An 18,854-nucleotide genomic window follows, 5' to 3' on the forward strand; every position below is an offset into this window, starting at 1 on the left:
AATCTCCAAACTAAAATTCAGGATATGTGATTTGGACAAGTACAAGCTGACTCAGGGAAACCTGGAGCAGAAGATTTGAAATTGGAACTATCCCAGAAAACGTAGGCGATCTCTTCATGGTTCAGCTAGAGAACAGACATCAACATAGGAAGTTATTTTTCTCAGTGATTTTTCTTAGTATGCATAACATTTTAAAAACTCTAGTTCATAAATCCTTTGTGACCAATGAAAACCTGATAACCCCCTCTTGATGCTTTAAAAAATTGTTTTGTGAAGAATTGGGGCAATAACACTGGTCAGGGATAAATATATTAGTTGACTACTGCTGTGTAAAAAATCACCTCGAAATTAAGCAGCTTAAAACAACATTTATTATCTTACAGTTTCTGTGGGTCAGAAATCTGGAGCAGCTTATCTTGGTGCTTTGGTTTAGGCTATCTTATGAGGTTGCCCTCAAGGTGTCAACAGAGCTGCAGCCATCTCCAAGGTCAACTGGAAATGAGTCCATTTCCAATTCACACTCATGGCTGTTGGCAGGAGGCTTCCCACAGATCCTTGCCTTGTGGGCCTCTCCATAGGGCAGCTCATAGCATGGACACCTGCCTCATCAGAGCAAGAAGTGAGCAGAGCAGAGACAGGGGCTGGTGAGGGAGCATCAGCAAACAGAAGTCACAGTGGTTTATGACTTAATCTCAGAAGTGACATCTCATCGCTTTTTTTGTATTCTATTTATTAGAAGTACCTCACTAGGTCGGGCACGGTGACTCATGCTTGTAATCCCAGCACTTTGGGAGGCCAGACAGGAAGATCACCTGAGGTCAGGAGTTTGAGACCAGTCTGGCCAACATGGTGAAACCCTGCCTCTACTAAAAATAAAAAAAAAATTATCCCAGCAGGTGGCACACACCTGTAATCTCAGCTACTCAAAAGGCCAAGGCATGAGAATTGCTTGAACCTGGAAGGCAGAGGTTGCAATGAGCCAAGATGGTGCTGCTGCCCTCTAGCCTGGGCGACAGAGTGAGATTATGTCACAAACAAACAAAACAGAAACAGCAAAAGAAGTACTTCATCAGATTCAGCCCACTCTCAAGGGGAGAGGATTATACAAGGCCATGAATACCATGAAGTATAGATCATTGGTATCCATGTGAGAAGTTGCCTAACACAACAGGAGACAAAGGTAAAGAATAAGTGTTGCAAACCTCGAAATTTTGACACACGTCCCCGTTAATTTAGAAAGTTTATATTGCCAAGGTTGAGGATGTGCACCCATGACAGAGCCTCAGGAGGTCCTGACGACATGTGTCCAAGGTGATCAGAGCACAGTTTGGTTTTATACATATTAAGGAGACATGAGACATCAATCAACATATGTAAGATGAACATTGGTTCAGTCCAAAAAGGCAAGACAACTAGAAGTGGGAGAGGGCTTCCAGGTCATAGATAGATAAGAGACAAATGGCTTCATTCTTGAGTCTTTGATTAGCCTCTCCAAAGGAGGCAATCAGATATGCATTTATCTCAGTGAGCAGAGGGGTGGCTTTGAGTAGAATTGGAGGCAGGATTCCCTTAAGCAGTTCCCAGCTTGACTTTTCCCTTTAGCTTAGTGATTTGGGGGCCCCACGATATTTTCCTTTCACATTTCCCCTATTTCTTTTTAAAAATCTTTTGGAGAAAGCATTTTAGAAGAAAATGAGTCTGTGGTTTCAGGTTTCATCTGATCTCTCATGGCTAGGATAGTTTGTTCCTTGACGGGCAGGTCCTGAGTTATTAGGAAAGCTCATTTTTAGCAGGTTGTGAGGTCTCATGCCCTGTGAAGAGAAAATAGGGGGAAAAAGGGAGGAAAACAACAAACAAAAGAACAATCCTGAAAATTGAAATAGGCCACATTACTCTGAAGTCCATACATCAGCAGGCAGATATGAAAGAGGCTTACGCATGTAAATAGGTTGCTGTTATTTTCTTCTTAAGTTAAGTTGTCTAGTTTCAGTTCACAGGGCTTTCATTGACTCCAAATTAGGAAAAATGGGGGAAAAAAGAAGGAAAAACATTGAAAACATAATTTTGAAGACTTGTAGCCAAGAAAAATTAGAATTCAGTTCAAACTGTAGAAAATAATAAAAATTGGAAAAACATTAGGCAAGATTAGAATCTAACAACAGGTGTACCATAGTTTTTGAAACATAATTTTTCTCTCTCCAGTTTCCCATTTTTACTAAAGACAAATCATGGTGGGACTGACTTGCTTTATTATACCTGGCCTAATTATATGTAAACAGTGCAGCAAGAATAATTATTTTTTACATAGGCTTTTAAACTGGCTTTGATGGAACTTTGTTCCATAAAAGGAATCTCAGATAAGACCTCTTTAAAGCGAAGCCCAGCCATGAATTTGTGCCATTAAATACCTCTGAGTTGAGTGATCCTCTCCTCTTGAGGTTCCAAGACAAACTTGGGGCTCTGGACCTGTCAAAAAGTGACACTCTTTACTTGTCATAGGTCAGGAACCCTGTAAACCCTGTACAGGGGCTATGTAGACAAAGGTATGGGGCCAATTTTTCCAAGGGGCTTTTACCAGCTCCATATGTCAAGTTTGATTTCTTAAAGGAAAGCACACCGTTCCAGTCAAAGCCTTGATACAATAACCAGTTTCTCCAATTGTGTCTTGTTACAAATGAAAACAATTCATATTGCACTTATGTAAATAACTGTATTGTCATAAATTGAGAATACTCACAAATAATTTCCAAATTTTGGAGAAGTCAGGCAGAGGGAAACAAATATGCTCCAAATTTTGTTCGTAGAAGTATACTTTACTCAATTCTCAAAAGCTGTAAATAGCTTGAAAGAAAAGTTTCCTTGACTCTGAAAAACAAAACAAAGGATCAGCAGCTTTTTACACAAAAAGTTAAAAAGATTACTTTAGTCTTCTATTAGTTCAGTTGACACAGTTAACTCTGTTCTTCTTGATATTCACGAATATTCCAGCTGTCCATGAGAGTCCTGAAAGTTTTTTCCTCTATTCTGTCACAATCTCCAAAGTTATCAGAAACCTGCATTCAAGAATACCTGTTAGGGTTCTATAGCTGATTATAAAACCACCTTCTAAGGAGGACCAAAACAAGACAAAAATTGTTCACAGATGACAAAAGGTTTTAGGGTAGCCATATAGTCAAAGACACAATTGACAAAGAAATTTGGTATCTCTGTGGCACACAATAATTGAACATAACAATTATAATTTTTACTGATAATGTACACAAAGTCATATCAGAATTATAGGAGTTTCCCATGATTTTGGAACATGCATCAATAGCATATTTATATAAATAAAATCTAAAGAAAACCAAACACTATTTCATATTTGGCAATGTTTCTTGTATAATTTTTATACCAAATAAGCCAAATTATGTCATTTTTGGACTTCAGGGAAACTAATATCTTAAATTATTAATTAGATCAGAAAAAGATGTAATTTATAATTTGATTTTGGAAAAGTTATCAAATATCAAAGGAAAACACTTGATATCACAGGTCATTGTAAAATAAGTCATTCATTTGACCAAAGTGATAACTCAAGGATTTCAAAAAAAAGACAAAGACTTTTATTCTTTGAGAAAGGAGACTTAATTTTACGAACAGTAAACCCTAATAAAAATAGCATGAAACCAATTAAATATGTTTTTCAAAATTTTATAAACAATTTATAAAATTTTAACCTTAACCATAAGATACAACTTCCATAAACCTTTCATAATCTTTATAACCTTTATTTAGGAGTCAGTTAATGCTTCAAGAAAACCTTGTTAATCTGACACAGGGGCCTACATGCTGTTCTTGCATCAGTGTGCCTTTGACATTAATTATTAATTTACAGAGAAACTAAACTTCTCTGTCAAAATCAGCCCTTACAATCTCATGTCCCCACCTCTTCCGTGATAGTCCCTGGGCCTTGAGGAGTTGAATAGCTTTAATTTCTGGCCCTGTGTTTCAGGAATGCAGTTTATTTTGATTGACAACTTCTACCAGTCCTGAAGACGGGGCTTTAATTGCTTTCAGTGCTTACAGTTTAGCAGGACTTGATGCCCTTTTTAGACCCAGGAGTCAAAAACGCTGTAACTCATTGTCATAAGTACTTTAAAAGCACATACAAAAGATACATGGATGTAATAACTTTAATTAAAAAATTTTTAATCTCAGTTTTTTTCCTAAGCATACCAAAACTTAATAATAATGTGACAACTTGATCTTATAAGTTTTTTTGGGGGGGCTGTCTGGTTTGTCCTGAACATCCCTCCTTCTTAAACAACCAGTCATTTCACTCAAGGACTAAATGTATCATACAAGATTCTTTCTCATATGAAATTATTTCTCATTAAGCTTTCTTACCAAAAAAAAAAAAAAAAAAAAAAAAGCCCTCCTGATTTTTATAACTTTCTATCTTGTTTCACCTTTTTTAAAGGACACATTTTTTTAGGAAGAATGTTTTCCTACAATATAGTTTTACTGGAAACTACCCAAATAATGAAATACCTATTATTTTATTTAACATAACTTTAGATTCTAAATTATGACAAGTTTGTCTAAAAGTATTTATCCCATTACATTTACCTAATTATTTTATTTTAATAACTTAAGTAGATTATTTATGAAAATTACAATAGTCATCATTTAAAGTTATGAAACAGCCATTGCAAAATTATAACTAAGACAGTGAAAAAGATCTGCCCTAACTGACTCCATCTTGCTTCTAACCTCCAAGTCGTCCTTGTTCATTCCTAGGAATAGGCCAAACTAGCTTTGGGAGGAACTTAGTTTATAGTTTAGCTTTGAAACAAAAATGATAACAGTCCTTTCCCAAAGCAAACCTCCTTACTGCCTGTGGACTAGACTGCCTAAAGCCACAGGATTAGAAGTTATGGTAATATTACTAAATTCAATATGTTTTTGAATTACTAAATTCAAGCTATTTTCATTAAACCAGTATCAATGTCTTACTTATTAAAGATTACACAAGCAAAGATCATTCTGTCTTGGGCTGAGTTTTTAGCTTTGTAACCCCTGTGCCAAATTTTGACGTCTTACAGTATTTGGCAGGGATAAATGAAATTGCTTAATTAGTAAATGTAAATAAAAATGTATGCTGGCAAATTCTTAAGACATTTCTAATATTATTTTATCAATGATTTTAAATTCAGCTTATTTATGAAAGATTTTAAATAAGTCACATGAACTTGAAAAAGCATTTGACTAGTCTTTTTTATTTAGTATCTGATTTAAGCACTTTTATTTTTTAAGCCAATTACTTAGAGCTCTTTTATATATTTTTAGTAGTGAAACGTGTACACAACACATAAATACATAGACGTATTAGGCATGCTGATAGAAGTACACCTTATAGATTCATTAAGACCTTTTTAAAAAAAATCTTAGACTTTCAGATTCTTGATAACCTGTTTCACAACCTTAGGTAGTTGTCAGCTAAAGAGCCTTAAATTTGCATCTTTAAGGAAACAACTCGGGTGAAAATCAGATAGCAAAATGTACATCAAAGGGTATGGAAAGAAAAAGGCTGGTGTGCTAGAGGGAGATTAAAGATAGATGCAAAATCAAACATAAAATTATAAAAATCTATCACAGGATTGTATAAGAAGACCAATTTTATTTAGATAGGGATTTACCTATCTTTTAACTGAATTTCTGAGCTCTGGGCAGAGGCCAGACTGAATTCTGGGTCTCCAAAAAGGAAGAATTATGAGGCTAGACCATGTGATGTATTTATAGTGTATTTAAATAATATTTTTTAAAATCAAAGACATTTCTATGTGTCTAAACTACATTCTTCTTTAAAAACGCAAGAGTGGCCTCTGTGGCAATAACTATTTTAATCAATAAATCAGATGACACAATTCAAAAGTAAGCAGTTTAAAAGCTGAGATGGCTGGGCGCGGTGGCTCACGCCTATAATCCCAGCACTTTGGGAGGCTGGGGGGGACGGATCACGAGGTCAGGACATCGAGACCATCCTGGCTAACACGTGAAACACCATCTCTACTAAGAATACAAAAAAAATTAGCCGGGTGTGGTGGCAGGCGCTGGTAGTTCCAGTACTCAGGAGGTTGAGGCAGGAGAATGGCATGAACCCAAGAGGTGGAGTTTGCAGTGAGCCGAGATCACACCACTGTACTCCAGCCTGGGCGACAGAGCAAGACTCTGTCTCAAAAAAAAAAGGCTGAGATGAACTTTTTTGTTTACACTTTTGGAGTTCCATAAGGAAAAACAGGCTTTTCCCCCAAAGGGTGCAGGAGAAAGGAGAGACAGCAGAAGTAAATGAAGAAAACAGAAGTCAGTCAACTGAGAAGAAAAAACTTACACACACACACACACACACATCTTGCATGTTAGCTTTTAATTAAGCTGACTTGAACCACTGAGTTCTTTTTTTAAAAACAGTTTTAAAATCTCATTAACATATTTCAGCTCAGAAAAATTGTTGCTATTTCAGAAGTATAGCCATTGCTCTTTCAGTCTGGCCTGGCTAGCAAAAAGGTGACTTTGTTATGTAAATAATGCCCCTTTATTTATAACCCTTTGGGTATATACCCAGTAATGGGATGGCTGGGTCAAATGGTATTTCTAATTCTAGATCTTTGAGGAATCGCCACACTGTCTTCCACAATGGTTGAACTAGTTTACAGTTTCACTATGGAATACTATGCAGCCATAAAAAAGGATGAGTTCATGTCCTTTGTAGGGACAAGGATGCAGCTGGAAACCATTATTCTCAGCAAACTGTCACAAGAACAGAAAACCAAGTACCGCATGTTCTCACTAATAAGTGTGAATGGAACAATGAGAACACAGGAAGGGGAACATCACACACTGGGGCCTGTCGTGGGGTGGGGGGAGGAGGGAGGGATAGCATTAGGAGATATACCTAATGTAAATGACAAGTTAATGGGTGCAGCACACCAACCTGGCACATGTATACATATGTAACAAACCTGCACGTTGTGCACATGTACCCTAGAACTTAAAGTATAACAACAAAAAAAGCCAAAAAAAGATTAAAAATGTAAAAAAAATTAATAATGCCCCTTTAGTAGTCAAAATCAAAAATTTTTGTCTCTTTTTATTTTTTCTTTTTTCTGGTTCCTTGTTCTCCACCATGCCACTTTTTTTTGGGGGGGGGGGGATGGGAATTTAACCACTTGAGAGGCCTTGTTCCCCACGATTTAGAACTTTCCTTTGGATTTTATTAAGTCAGATAGAGTTGGTCCAACACAAAGGCAAAAAGATCGCAATAACAACAAAAACAGGAACAAATAACAGCAAAAAACAGTTAAGCAGAACAAACGATCGCACAACTTGTATGACTACTGAGCACTCTAATGGTGAGAAGAAATGAAGACCAGCTGGTTGTTAACTTTAGCCAAGACAAAACCCCAATTCAGTTACTTATGTAGTAATGGGTCTCAGGCTGTAGACTGCTCTTTGCCATCCTAGAAGCAGAGAAAAAAACCTCATCTTCTCTGTTGGAAATGGTAGACTGCTCTCTGCCATCCTAGAAGCAGAGAAAAAACCTCATTTTCTCTGTTGGAAATGAGCTTAAACTCCATGAAGGAGTTACCGGCCTTCCATCGTTATGGAAGCATGAAAACTTGCCTTTCTTATTGGAAGCAAGTAAAACTTCAAAAAAGGGAGTTGTACAGCAAAATAAATTTTAGATCTCAACCACAGTTTGGGAGATCAGGGATTCTCTGGAGGGGGTGCTCCAAGACCTCAGTAAATTGTCCTATTGGTTTGAGCCATAAAATTAGCTCATGTTAGTACCAAGCACCTATAGGAGCACCTCCACTCAGAATCCCTTCATGGTTACCAAAATGTGAACCCCCCAAAATTTAAGACAGGTCTCAGTTAATTTAGAAAGTTTATTTTTTTTAAGATTTCTTTTTTTATTATTATACTTTATGTTTTGTGGTACATGTGCAGAAAGTAGAGTTTTGTTACACAGGCACATACACGTGCCATGGTGGTTTGCTGCACCCATCAGCCCATCATCTACATTAGGTATTTATCCTAATGCTATCCCTCCCCTAGCCCCCCAATCCCCGACAGTCCCTGGTGTGTGATGTTCCCCTCCGTGTGTCCGTGTGTTCTCATTGTTCAACTCCCACTTATGAGTGAGAACATGTGGTGTTTCGTTTCCTGTTCTTGTGTTAGTTTGCTGAGAATGATGGTTTCCAGCTTCATCCATGTCCCTGCAAAGGACATGAACTCATCTTTTTTATGGCTGCATAGCATTCCCTGGTGTATATGTGCCACATTTTCTTTATCCAGTCTATCACTGATGGGCATTTGGGTTGGTTCCAAGTCTTTGCTATTGTGAATAGTGCCTCAGTAAACACACATGTGCATGTGTCTTTATAGTAGAATGATTTATAATCCTTGGGGTATATACCCAGTAATGGAATTGTTGGGTCAAATAATATTAGTTTAGAAAGTTTATTTTGCCAAGGTTGAGGACACACACCTGTGACAGGGCCTCAGGAGGTTCTGACTTCATGTGCCCAGGGTGGTCAGAGCACAGTTTGGTTTTATATTTTTTAGGGAGACATGAAACATCAATCAACATATGCAAGATGAGCATTGGTTCCATCTGGAAAGACAGGACAACTTGAAGCAAAGACAGGAAGACTCAAAGCGGGGAGGGAGCTTCCAGGTCAAAGGTAGACAAGAGACAAATGGTTTCATTCTTTTTAGTTTCCGATTAGCCTCTCCCAAAGGAGGCAATCAGATATGCATTTATCTCAGTGAGCAGAGGGCTGGCTTTGAGTAGAGTAGGAGGCAGGTTTGCCCTAAACAGTTCCCAGCTTGACTTTTCCCTTTAGCTTAGTAATTTGGGGGCCCCAAGATTTATTTTCTTTCTACAGTGTTGATCTGGATCTTTGCATCTCAAGATTGTGTGACGTATCTTTATGCAAAATGGAGTGGAGAACTTCCTAACTTGCGTTTCATTTATTTGTATCCCCTTAGAAAATCCTTGTGGAGACTACCCATTTAGTTATTTTAGCATTAAGTCCTCATCCTTCATGTTCATTCATAAAATCATAGATTGAACCTGCAAGTGTCAAGGAAGAAGAGATCATAAACGGAAGGAAGCTGGAATTAATTTTTTTACTATAAAAATGTTAATGTGCAGAAAAGTAGAGAAAATCATACATGGAACCACCAAGTATACATTACCCAGTAGTTCCTGCATTTATTGAGTGCCTGTGCAAATCATTGTACAAAATATTTCTGAAACACTGTTTTCACTTTATTCTCTCAACAACCTTGTAAAATAAATGTCATCTTACTTAACGGTAAGATAAATAGTATATCTTATGTATGCAGAACATTGAGACTCAAGTTGGGTAAAAAATTGCTCGAGGCTACACAACTCATAATTTGTAGAGCTAGAATTTAATTTTATTTATTTGTTTTCTCTCTTTTTTCTATCCCATTATTACTCATTTTCCTCCCTAGTCCATTATGCTATTATTGCCCAAGTACATCTTTATATGTTATAAACCCATCAATAGTTTTATAAGTATTGCTTTATGCAGTTGTCTTAAGTCAGAAAAGTTACAAGCAAACACACATTTATGCTTTTATAAGTCACCTATGTAGTTATCCTTATTGGTGCTTTTTATTTCTTTGTGAGGATTCGAGTTACTGTTTAGCATCTTTTCATCTCACTTGTAGGGCAGTTCGCCAGCACAGAGCTAGGATTAGAATCAAGGTCTTCTAACTCCAAGTTAAAGACTATTTCTGTCACATCTCAGGGACAGTGAGAGCCCATGAGTTCCAGGACTGTCTTTCCATGAGAAACTCAGTTTCATCATTCTGGATATTGGTCCTGCCAGAATTTCTCAACACTCTTATGAATCCTTTTCACCCTTCATTGCCACAGAAGTTTTAATCGGCAAGTAAGTCGTACTGTTTTCTTGGTTTATTTTCCAGTACTACATGACTACAGGTGAATGAGATATAATTAGCAGTCAGCCAGATGTTAAGAAGCAGTGAGGCAGGGGAGAGGTGGGAACTGAAACCCACAGGTATGATGTGAGTTCAGGTAGCCAAAGACAAATGGATAATCTCATTATGAATCTAATTGTGAGAAAAGCAGTATTTGCTAAACTCAGCAGTGAGATGAGGAACTGAGTCATTAGATCAGAGAGAAGGCAGACTAAAGTAGAGCCAAATATAAGCAAGTAATAATCTATGAGCATTATAATTCAGATAAATCTGTGTGTTGGATAACTAGGGTAGTTCCAGAAATGGTACATAAAAATTAGTTGCCTTTTGTTCAATGCTTGCAGTTGCAGGTGGAAGTGTCAGGGCTGCACAGTGTTCCCCTGGTAGAAAGTTCTAAACTAGGCATGATCCAGTAAGGGGAAGGAAGCCTCTAGGATCCCTCCTCTGAGCCGTATTCTTCCCAATGTATTAAATCATTATTTCTTAATTTTGAATAATGTATGCAGGGCTTCTCAAGAAGAATGGACATCTTGAAGTTCCAGCTATAATTTTAAAAAGAAGAAAACTCCCTATAATTTAAGTGTTTAATCCTTTTAATATATTTCAGTTACAGCATGTATTGAACTCATTTGGAGAGGACATAAAAAATCTAAGTTTATGGTCTTCATGAGTATGAGACCCATGATTAGAGGGCCTTCTGGTAAAAGTCCCTTTCCTCAGCCATCCCCTGCAATAGCTCAGAAGTCAGGGACCCATTCAAAAATCATTGGTTTTATAAAACTGATACATGCTTATCACAGAAAGTGCTACAGAAAAGTATATAGAAGAAAGTTAAAGAACAAAACCAACAAGCAAAACCCCCACTATCAACTGCCCAGAAATAATCGTCATAACATTTGGCAACATCATCCTAGGTCCTGGTGATCTCTCTATGTATGTACCCATATTCATACACAGACATAATTCTATAAAAATGGGACCTACCATAAATGCTTTTTTTAAAAAACAAAAAGCATTAAACTTGTCTTTTCTTGAACTAAACTGGAGAAAACTAATGCAATTGGTAGAATTGCTCAATCTCAGATTAATAAGTTTCTTCACATCAAGCAATTTTATTTTCCTAGACGATAACTCTAAAATTTCAAAAGATTTTTTTACTTTAAAAAGACCCAATCACCAAAATGCTTCAATTCAAGCAGATCTATGGATCTGCCTGCACTGAAGGTAAGGAACATGACACCATCTTTCTAACCTACCCCTACAACACCATATTTCTGTTAAGTGTATTATTATTTTTTCATTATCAAGATTCATAAATTTGCTCTGTCCTGTAATCGTAATTCTCAGCTGTGCTTTTTCTTTAAGCCACTGAATGGGTTTAATGACCAACCTTCCACTTCCAGGATTTTAATTTTTCACTTAACAATTGGCTTGCTGGGTTTTGTTGTTGGATGGCTTTTTCAAAAATAATTCATAAGCACTAAATTTCATGAATTGTTACTTATTCTAAAGTCTGTTTCCTGCCTTTATGTTTCAAGCACAATTAGTTGGACACAAAATTACCTTTTTCTTTCCTCAGAACTGTGTAAGCAGAACTCCATTGTCTTCTGGCATTGAATGCTGCTGCTGAGGTGTTGGGGGTCAGGCTCATCTGCACCTCCCTCCCAGCCCTGACACTTCGAGGAGCTTTTCTTTTTCTACATGGATGTCCTTAAACCTTTTAGTTTATTTCAGGATATGTGTAAGCATTAAATATTCTTTATCAGATTTTCCTGGGAAATGTTTTCTAGTGCTTTGTGTTCTCTTTTTGTTATTAAATCTTTTACTACCTTTTCTTTTACTATTTGGTTTTTAAAATTTAAGAATACACATTATTTTTATGTTAGAACACCTTTGTCTAGATTCCATATTAGTAGTCATCTGTCTAGTAATTTTCATCTTTTTTCCATTTCATATTTTAATGTTTGCTCAAGGCTGTCTTTTATCAACTTAATGGTTTTGTGTCATACATATTTTACTTTTGATTGCTTCTGTGGTCTTTAGCTATGAAAAGATTGATGAGCCTCCTGGACTGGCCTCTCAATACTTTGGATATTATCACCATGGGTTCATAGTTTTTGGCTTTGCTCATTTTTTTTTTTCCTTAGATCAGCCTCCTTGCTCCACTTCTTGAATGAGTCAACTCATCTCTTACCTCTTCAACAGTGGCAGAAAATTTGGATAGCTGTTTGTAATCCATTACTGATTTCTTGGAAACTTAAGGAATGGGAAAAGTTGCAAGACAGTAGGTGAAGTGGGGAAGAGAATTCCAAGAAGGAACAGCATGTGAAAGATACTTGGAGTAGAAAAAAAAAGTGGAGCTTTTGAGGCAATGAGAGAAGGATTACGTGGGTCAGGAAGCATGAGCCTGAGAGACACCAGTGCTAGGTAAAATGAGGGAGGCCAGATAACATAAGAGGCATTTTAGGCTATGAAGTTTGGATTACATCCTTAGAGTATTGGGCTGGGGCAAGGTAGAGGAAGTGGTGGTTACTAAAGAACTTTAAACAAAAAAGGACAAGCATTAATTTTTTTTAAAAAAATGATAGCTGTAGTTGTAGGGTAGAATGAAGAATAGAAAGTAGATCCGTCAAGAAGCCCTTACACCTACTCATAGACGGTGGTCGATTAGCAAAGGTGCTAAAAACAGGAGGAGGAAACATAGAACTTTTTTAAATGGAGGAAACTGGAAGGATTAAATATATGTTTGCATCTTTACTAGTTTGACTTATAATAGAGAAAACATGAAAGGAATTAAAATGTTTATCAACAGGCAAATTTAAACAAATTATGATATTTCCATACAACAGAATACTACTCAGTCACAAAAGTAATGAACTAATATATACAAAACATAGATGAATCTGAAAATAATTATGGTAAGTGAAAGAAGAATGAAGAGTTTATACTGTATGATTCTATTTATATAAAATTCTAGAAAATACACACTAAGCTATCATGATGGAAAGCGTATCAGTGGCTGCCTGGGGGTGGGAGTTTGGGGAGTAGGGAGTGGTGGGCCAGAGGGATTACAAAGGAGCATTAGGAAACTTTCAGGGGTGATGGAGATGTTTATTATCTTGATTGTGGTGGTAGTTTTTAATGTATACTTGTGTCAAAGCTTATCAAATAATGTACTATAATTATGTACAGTTTATTTCAGTTATACATCTGTAAGGCTGTTTTACTATTAAAATATAATTTTGAGGTAGTTTAATAGCATTTAGCGAAGAGAATCAGGGATAGGGAGACAACAAAGATTATTATAAGGTTTCTGGAATGAGATATTTTCTGTGGAGATATTTAAAGCCCTGGCAATGGATGAGACCCCCAAGAGGAGGAATGGAAGAAGGTCTAGGATTGAGTGTAGAGGAAAGCTAACATTTACAGGCTGTGTGGAGAAGGAGCAGACATCTAACTTCATTGTGTGGGTGTGTCATTGTTGATTTATCTCTTATTGAGAGAGATCATGTTTATTTCTAACATTTTTCATTTCTAAGCTGCAACGAATAACCTTATATATTTTGGAAGTGTGTGTACATGTAATCTGTAAGGTAAATTTTTAGATGTAGAATTTTCTGGATCAGAGGGTATGAGTAGCTGTGATTTTGGTAAATAATGCTAAATTCCTCTTCATAGAAGTTGTACCTATTACATTCCCATCAGCAATATGAAAATGCCTGTTTCCCCACAACCTCATCAGCACAGAAGATTATCAAATTTTTGATCTTTCCTAATTTCACAAGTGAAAAATGGTAGCTCAGGATTATTTTAATTTGCATTATTTAGCTATGAGTGAGATTAAACATGTTTTACTGGTTAAGAGCCATTGGGAAGATTGTTGTACATTTAAAAAAATTGAGTTGTTGTTTTTTTAACACTTTATACATGCTTTCTTTATATAAAGAAAAGTAGCCCTTTGCTTCCAATATATCTTGCATATGTATTTTCTCAGTTTGCTGTTTGTCATTGAAATTTGTGGCCAGGCGCGGTGGCTCAAACCTGTAATCCCAGCACTTTGGGAGGCCGAGACGGGTGGATCACGAGGTCAGGAGATCAAGACCATCCTGGGTAACACGGTGAAACCCCGTCCCTACTAAAAACTAGCCGGGCGACGTGGCGGGCGCCTGTAGTCCCAGCTACTCGGGAGGCTGAGGCAGGAGAATGGCGTAAATCCGGGAGGCGGAGCTTGCAGTGAGCTGAGATCCGGCCACTGCACTCCAGCCTGGGTGGCAGAGCCAGACTCCGTCTCAAAAAAAAAAAAAAAAAAAGAAATTTGTTTATGGTAGCTTCAGCCTTGTAGAAATGGTTGATTTTTGTATTGTCAAATGTATAAATCTTTTTGTTTATGGTTCCTGAGTTTTGTGTCATAGAGAGGCTTTTCCAACTCTAAAAGAAATCTCTCGAGATTTCTTAGAACTGATTTATAGTTTCATTATTTACACTGAAATCTTTGATTCAGTTGTATATTTTCCTGGCACAAGTGGGAGGTGTTAAGACAATTTTAGTTTTATTTTTAGATGGCTACCTGGTTTCCCGAAATCATTTATAAAATAACTCTGTCTTCTCACCATTGACTGGAAGATTTCACCTTTATCTTTATTAGCTAAAATAGAAGGCTTTATAAATGAGTGTTTTAGAATATATTTGAATGCTGACACTTAAATCCCCAATGCAACAGTGTTGGAAGTTGGGGCCTTTGTGGGTATTTAGGTCATGAGGGCTCCACCTTCATGAATGGATTAATGTTTTATAAAAGCCCTTATGGGCCGGGCGCGGTGGCTCAAGCCTGTAATCCCAGCACTTTGGGAGGCCGAGACGGGCGGATCACGAGGTCAGGAGATCGAGACCATCCTGGCTAACACGGTGAAACCCCGTCTCAATACAAAAACTAGCCGGTGGTGGTGCCTGCAGTCCCAGCTACTCGGGAGCTGAGGCAGGAGAATGGCGTGAACCGGGGCCAGACTTGCAGTGAGCTGAATCGGCCACTGCACTCCAGCCTGGGCGTGGGGCCGAGACTCCGTCTCAAAAAAAAAGAATAAATAAATAAAATAAAATAAAAAATAAAAATATAAAAGCCTTATGGGCGAGGCCAGTGGCTCAAGCCTGTAATCCCAGCACTTTGGGGCGAGGCGGGTGGATCACCGAAGGTCAGTCGAGACCATCCCTGGCTAACACGGTGAAACCCGTCTCTACTAAAAATACAAAGAAAATTAGCGGAGGCTGAGGGTGGTGAAGTAGCCTGTAGTCCCAGCTACTTGGGAGGCTGAGGCAGAGAGAATGAAGCGTGAGCAGTGAGGCTGGTGAGCGAGATGTGCACTCCAGCCTGAGGCACAGAGCAAGACTCGTCTCAAAAAAAAAAAAAAAAAAAAAAAAAAAAAAGCCCTTATGAAGGAGTTTGGTCCTCTGTCCCTTCTGTCTTCTGCCATGTGAGGACACAGTGTTTCTCTTCTTTGGATGACACAGTGTTCAAAATGCCATCGTGGAAGCCAGGAGCAGCCCTCACCAGATGCTGGTACCTTGATCTTGGACTTCTCAACCTTCAGAATGGTAAGAAATAGATTTCTGTTCTTTATAAGTTCTGTTCTTTATAGATCTGTGCTATTATACTCACACAAAATGGACTAAGACAATGAACATGTATGCAGGTATGTTTAAATTTCATGGTGGGAAGAAAGATGACTTCTATTTTCCTGTTGTAGTAGAGGGTGTTGATGGATACAAGGCAGCTAAGTCCATTTCTGCTATAACGAAAGCACCATAGACTGACAGCTTAAACAACCAATATTTGTTGCTCACAGTTCAGAAGGCTGGAAGTCCAAGATCAAGCTGTCAGCAGATTTGGCGTCTGGTGAGAGCCTGCTTCCTTGTTCATAGAGAGCTCTCTGCTTCCTGTGTCTTCACCTGGCAGCAGGGGTAAGGGAACTCACTGGGGCCTCTTCTATAAGGGCATGAATCTCATTCATGAGGGCTCCACACTTAGGACCTAATCACCCCCTAAAAGCACCATCTCTTAATTCTATCACCCTGGGGGTCAGGATCTCAGCATTCAAATTTAAGTTGGGGGACACAAACATTCAGATCATGACATAAACCAAGCTTTCTAATTGCATTATTTTCTTTAGAAATGATCAGCTGCCTCTGTGTGGGCAAAGAAAGGGCCTATCTGCCTTGGAAACAAAGCTTTGGAAAGCTCATGGCTGGTCTAAAGAAACAGACAATTGAGGCCAGGTGCTGTGGCTCATGCCTATGCTCCCAGCACTTTGGGGAGCCGAGGTGGGAGGATCTCTTGAGTCCAGGAGTTCAAGACCAGCTTGGGTAACATAGTAAGACCCCATTTCTACCAAAAAAATAATAAATTAGCCAGGCATGGTGGCTTGTACCTGTGATCACAGCTATTCAGGAGGCTGAGGTGGGAGGACTGCTTGAGCCTGGGAGGTCAAGGATGCTGTGAACCATGATCACACCACTGCACTCCACCCTGGTCAACAGAGCAAAGCCTCATCTTAAAAGAAAAGAAGAAGAAGAAAAGGAAAAAAAAAATAAATGAAACACAATTGGACAGTAAAAGAGCCTTTAAAGGGGAAGCAAAGAAGAGGTTAATACGGCATTGATGACTAAGAACTCATTTTGCAATATTCTCTGGAGCTGGCCTTGCATTTAGAATGAATGTGAACCTGAAACTCTTCAGGGTTCAGGGCAGGGGTTGGCATATGATCTATTTGCCTACACTTTGCTTCAGCTGACAGCAGCTGGCAGGTCATGATCCCTGTTTTCTCCCAGGATTTGGTGTCTCGGCTGCCAGATGACAGTGCTATTGGGCTGCTCCTAACTATGATCACTCCTTAGCCTGTCCTCGAGTAGCTCTTGCTTCCAGGTGATTTTATTAACCCACACATCCCAGTTGGGTTTCTGGAAACCCACACCCACCCACCCTGTGAACTGGTGATGACTGTGGGCAGTGAGAGCAGCAAGTGGGACACAGTCTCATGAAAGAGAGAAGAATGTGAGTCAGCTGGATAGACCGTATTATATCAAAGAAAGAAGATGCATTGGGAAAGTAGGATAAGCCTCATTCTTTGAATAAATACTCATCAGAAGCTGATTACAGAGTAGTACTGGATTATAAGATTGAAGTTCCTCCTAAGCCGTTCTCATAAAGATAGGAAGCATGATTTCATCTTTCATTTCATCTTTGAAGATATTGGTTACTGGTCCTCATATGAGCTAAGTGCTCATTAAATGGTTGCTGAATGGATTAATAAAGGAGGGACTATTTAAGTGTCTTTGCTTGTGCCATTCTCTCCCTGGAACACTTTCCCTTTTCAAATATAACTCCAGAAATTCCACTTTTGTCTGAAGGCTCCTCCTCCTCCATGAAGCCTTATGTGACTAACTCCTACCTAAAGTTAGCCTTCCTCTTTCTAATGTCTATAGTACAGATAGTTGAGTCTATATCGATAACACATCCTGTTTAATATTTTGCTTCCATATTCCTCTCTCCCACTGTGGATCTTTCTAATGCTGTGTAGATACAGAAATATACATTCCTACTCTCCAACAAGTGTGTGCATTTCCTAAATGCAAGGATGACATCTTTGACTTCTTTCCGAATGTCCATGGTTCCTGATAGAGTGCTGGGTACAAAGTACTGCCCTTGAAGTACTTATTGATTTGACTTCCCGTTATGTCTATCTAAAGCAAATGTTGTTAGAAAAAAGCTGAGGCTTATTGTTAACGCATACAGGACAAGGAATTGTAACGATTTTTCTTCTTAATCCTTAGCTTAATCCTCCTAATCTTGTAGCTTAAACCCTGAAAATGTTTGTATCCTTGATCTATAAGGAATGTTACAGCAAGTTACTCTGTTAAATGTGGAAAATTGAAAGGCAAATTAAAATATTTTTATCTGGCAGCATCATGAAACTGTTGAGGTCTGCAGACATAATCTTCAATATGAATGCTAAACGTAATACTCATTATCAGTAGATGTTCAAGTCCAGTGTTACTGAGCTGTGACTGTAGCAATTCACTAATCTTCCTTTGAACATACACTATTTACTTTTTAAAGTATAAGTTAAAAAATCTATTATTTTTTCTCTCCAGTGAATATTATGATGTTTTTGCTTTATATTATTCAACCTAAAACTTTTGAGATTTTAAAAACACCAACAGCAGGTAGTGAACGTTCAAATCGACAAAATTACAAAGTACCCATTCATTACTGACTTAGCTCAACTTCCGGAGATTATCAGAAGTTAAATTTCATCAGCTCTCTCTATCTGAAGACTATGGTACTACCACAAAGATAAATTCTTTCTTTTCTTTTTTTTTTTTTTTTTGAGACGGAGTCTTGCTCTGTCTCCCAGGCTGGAGTGCAGTGGTGTGATCTCTGCTCACTGCAGGCTCCGCCTCCCGGGTTCACGCCATTCTCCTGAGTAGCTGGGACTACAGGTGCCCGCCACCACACCCGGCTAATTTTTTTGTATTTTTAGTAGAGACGAGGTTTCACCTTGTTAGCTAGGATGGTCTCGATCTCCTGACCTTGTGATCCGCCCGCTTCGGCCTCCGAAAGTGCTGGGATTACAGGCATGAGCCACAGCACCCGGCCCCACAAAGATAAATTCTTTGAATCAGAGAGAATGACTGCCAATATTAGAGTTGAGACAGGTAAAAGGGCACCAGAAGGATTATGGGGTGCGTAGAAGAGGAGGCTTTGACAATCTAGATACTTGCTCTCCCAAGCCCAAGTTGTATTATTTTGTATTGTTATTACTCCTTAGTCATAGCCTGGA

General features: G+C 38.3%; 1 long non-coding RNA gene across 1 annotated transcript; it reads left to right on the forward strand.

Annotated features, from left to right (window-relative positions):
* The first annotated feature begins 8,857 nt into the window (after window positions 1–8,857).
* Window positions 8,858–12,403, forward strand: LOC110743083. Its single transcript, XR_002521591.2, has 2 exons — window positions 8,858–11,761; window positions 12,168–12,403. It is a non-coding gene; the product is annotated as an uncharacterized LOC110743083 (long non-coding RNA).
* Window positions 12,404–18,854: the final 6,451 nt, after the last annotated feature.

The sequence above is a fragment of the Papio anubis genome, chromosome 6 (genome assembly GCF_008728515.1).
Source record: "Papio anubis isolate 15944 chromosome 6, Panubis1.0, whole genome shotgun sequence".
Classification (NCBI taxonomy): domain Eukaryota; kingdom Metazoa; phylum Chordata; class Mammalia; order Primates; family Cercopithecidae; genus Papio; species Papio anubis.